Raw genomic sequence first — 4,187 nt, 5'->3', positions numbered from 1 at the left:
AGGAGATCGGGCTGAAACTATAGCTACAAGCTATCCAAGGATGGTACTATAGAATGTCACCTCAAGGTAGGCCTAGTGGCGTCATCTCTTGGTTAGGCCGGAAACTTATCAATCCACCCTCGTACAATACGGATGCTGATAAGTAACAGCTGAATGTGGCTTTGCAATGTATTTCTTTTCGTGATCCTAACAGGACCGGACTGGTCCTTCTCTGTACTTTCCAAAACGTTCTTTTTTTTTTCGAAAATGGTGGACTTTCGTACCACCAAACATTCCTTAATTTTCTTGATAGTTCCCTTTTAGCTCCTATAAGCTTGTTACTTATTTCAGAAACACCCTGTGTAGGTACCTGTAATTTTGAGTTTCTAATGATATTTAACTTTTCTTAACAAAAGTACTTTTTAAAAATAATTTATCATATATACGCTTATGGAGCTATCCAACCGCGTTCATTATTTTTAGGTAAACTTGTGGTCCTAAGAGGTATTAATTTTGGCGGATTATATTTCAATTTNTTAACAATCGAGCCCCTGTCACGACTTACAAGCGGGCGGTTTACCACTAAATCAATCCACCTTACAAATCCTATCTGGAAATTTGTAAATAGGTATGTATGTAATCTTAAAACTAATAAAAAAAATTGGGTGTAATGGGTTTTGAAGTAATTGGAGAAAAATGTATTTGCTAGAAATGGACAGTACTGTAGAGTTGTTTTTTGTTTTTTTTTTCTCCGTTTATTCCAGATTTAGTTTAAATTCAGATTCTTTTGAGTCAGGAACCGTTCCTCATGGTTGAAGACACGCTTATATTCAGATAATACACAAAAAACAAATGATATAACAAATTATAGGCAATTGAGCACCTTATTAATGCTTCTTGATGTTATTTGTTGCAAATTATTTTTTATCACAATTTTCCAGTTGTATTTTATACGACTTAAATACTCCTTAAATTTGTAAGAAAATCCCTGAGTTGACAGCAATGTCAGCAATATGGATATTTAAATGGGCGTTCTGCATTTAGTAATTTAATCTTAGGTATATAACGATTTTATTGTGAAGGTTTTAAACGAGCCTTGTGAAGTAACTATTCCTGTTTCTGAAATAAGTGGCGAGCTTTGGAAGGTATTAACTATATACAATAGGGAATCGCATGGTGAGTAAAGCAGCGTAGTTAAGGGACAAAAAAAATTCTAAGAAAATTAGAACGGTGCCGATTGTACGTAGAACAACCAATGAAGTATCAACAACTTCCTACTACGGCACTACACATACTAATGTTTAGACGTCCATTTTTTAAATAACTTTTCGTCGTTGATAGTAGGCAGCACTATTTCAAATACAGCTCGATATGACATTAGGAACACAAAAGAAAAAATTAACGTTACATAAACATTCATGAGTGTATTAATATCCTCTGGATATATAATTGTAATTTTATTAATTGCAATACTAATAAACACATACGCACAGACGTACGAATACTACAAAAATTCCCACCCCATGCTAAAAAACAGGCTTCGAGGCATTTACCAAACTTATTTCTGGGTCACGCGAAAACACCCGACATTTAGCGTATTTCATTTGCTGTGATCCTCATACGGTCGTGCAAATCAGAAGAAGCTAAGCGGATTTAGATTCGGTCTTCACGCCGGTCATGATACAGGATCCGCTCGATCAATCTCACGCACTGGTCTTACAATGTGAGAGGGATATGTTGGGGCATCGACCCCCACAGCACTTACATGTAGAGTATACATTGCTGGTTTCTTTGTACATTTAAAAAATTTGCCGATGAGGAAATTTTCGCTGGTGATATCGAGTAAAATTTAACCGTTGCCGTTGCTTTTACGTTGTATTTATATTCGCCGCAAATAAGTATGCCACAAAATTCTGCCGTACTAAATGTCATTGTAACAACTACTATTCTGCATTTACCTATGGCACTATCACACTGACCTACAGCAGTGAGTTCGACTGTACATACGTACGTAATACAAGCCTACAACGTTAAACCCTTCCATGGTGTCGACCATCACATTCTTTAAAAGATAGAAGTGATTGACATTGAGGGTATGTTACTTTTATCTTGTTGGTCGTCAAAAAGCTGTTAGAGTCAACAAGTTTGCTTCAAAATTTATTGATGTAACTTTAGGAGTACCCTAAGGTCCTCACATTGGCCTTATATTATTTATTATTTTTGAGGGGGTTGACTGGCGCGATAATACAGAAAATAATAAGGCTTTTAATAACACAACAAGGCAGATGCGAACAGCAAAAACGAGGGTATTGTATTGTATCGAACTTCATAGGCTATGTAATATAAATGTTATGTTTATGTTCAGGTACCTGCATTTCTCAGTATTAGTGGTACGCATACCCCGACCTGAAGGGTCTGTATACTCGACCACTAATGTACAAAATTACCAACTACTCAACACGTTTCTCAGAAAGTTAAAATTGAGAAATTTATATTTTTGCTGATACATTTTTTTATAAACGACCTTGTTGATTCTTTCCAGCTCGCAGAAATTTTAATTTACGCTGGCGGAATTCATTATTTTAATGCTATTGTAGCCTGATCGAAATCAAATAACATATTATTCAATTATTTTGGTAAGACTTGTAGTTTCGTTTAGTGATTGTTACTTCAATTACCGTGGTAATTCTATTGAGAATGTAGGTTCAATTTATTCACACCTTTATGCCACTTTTTCATTATTTTCCACCTTCGGATTTTTTCCAAAACATGTTTGATCGCATAGTTTCAACAAGAGTCAATCAATTTTATGTTCAACAACTTTTTACATAATCATAAAAATGCATGTAATAATAATAAATCTGAATTCCTAGATACCTAAAATCGGCCACGTTCTTTTAATTTTTCGCCTCCTATCTTTAATTCGCTCTTTCCCTGCTTTTCCTTCCCTTGCATACCAGTATTTTGTGTTTTTTTTATTTATTTTCATACAGTATTGTTTTGTCAATACCGCTTCCATTTTATCTTTAAGCTATCTCTAACTCCTCCTTGCTAGATGCTAATAGTGTTATATCATCTCCAAATCTAAGCATACTAATCTTTTGCTCCTGTATATCTATCCCTACAGTTGTAATGTCTTTAATGATGTTGATCACGTCTTCGATGTATTATAAGTAAAAAAAAGTGTTAACAAAAGTAAAAAATCAAGAGAGGGCTTTGGCGACAGAGATATTCTGATCGTAACAAAGTCTTCACGTAGGTATTGATAAGTTAACTAAGACAATTTCTTAATGCCTAAAACTGCTAGATCAAATGAAGTAGCCCCATTCCTTTATTTTATTTGTTTTATGTGCACTCCAAATGAAATAAAAAGTGCAACAAATAGGTCTAAACCCACATCAAGAGTGATGGACGGAATTAGTTCAATCTTGATTAGAATGGTTGCGCACACAATCTGTTTTCCTCTTTCTGATTTTATTAACAACTGTTTTCTAGTGAGAATTTGGCATGAACACTTCAAAGCAGCGGTAACGGTGCACATATTTAATACAACGAACAAATGCTGGCCCATATCGCTAATTTCCAATTTTGCTGAAAACTAGTCAAATATTGTTCCACTATACTGTCAAGCATGTGGTCAATACAGAACCGTATGCAAGTAAGAACTGCGGCCATGCGTTTTGAGTTAAGGTTCGTTATAACGCCTTAGGTTAAGTTGGTACCATTGCAAAATTTTACACAAGTTCATGGAGGGTGTCGTAAACTCCACTTTTTCAATTATATTGTATATTCTGTATTATTAAATTTTCCAGATATTGAGCTACCTAAAGCCACCAGCACATCTGCTTTGAGCAGCGCAGGAGTGATGAGATTGTTTAATAAAGTTGGGGAAACAGTAAATAAAATGACCTATAAAATGGATGAATCTGACCCAGTAAGTACCAAAGCAATCTGCCACTTTTTTGCCTAGACTCTAAAATATTTAATTTTCAGTCTTACAATAATAAAAACAAAAGTAATATAATTCTTACAATTTTTAATTAAAAATGTTTTAGTGGTTTGAAAATAAATTAGCTCATGTAGAATCTCTTGAATCTCAATTAAGGAAACTTCATAATAGTGTAGAAGCTCTAGTAACATATCGTAAAGAATTAGCTAATCTAACCAATGGAGTAGCTCGTTCAGCAGCAATGCTAAGTGCTTGTGAA

At 34.6% G+C, this 4,187-nt stretch overlaps 1 protein-coding gene and 1 long non-coding RNA gene across 2 annotated transcripts in view; one reads left to right on the top strand and one right to left on the bottom strand.

Moving 5' to 3' along the window:
• LOC108740577 (elongation factor 2) overlaps nt 1-4,187 on the bottom strand; it is a 27,477-nt gene that overhangs the window by 2,079 nt on the left and 21,211 nt on the right. The gene's annotated exons all lie outside the window — the stretch shown is intronic.
• Nucleotides 3,184-4,181, top strand: LOC112904757. Its single transcript, XR_003231330.1, has 3 exons — nt 3,184-3,669; nt 3,792-3,913; nt 4,035-4,181. It is a non-coding gene; the product is annotated as an uncharacterized LOC112904757 (long non-coding RNA).

Source organism: Agrilus planipennis, unplaced genomic scaffold, assembly GCF_000699045.2.
Source record: "Agrilus planipennis isolate EAB-ADULT unplaced genomic scaffold, Apla_2.0 scaffold184, whole genome shotgun sequence".
Taxonomy (NCBI): Eukaryota; Metazoa; Arthropoda; class Insecta; order Coleoptera; family Buprestidae; genus Agrilus; species Agrilus planipennis.
The sequence above is the reverse complement of the archived record's forward strand: the minus strand, read 5'-3'. Positions and strand labels throughout refer to the sequence as shown.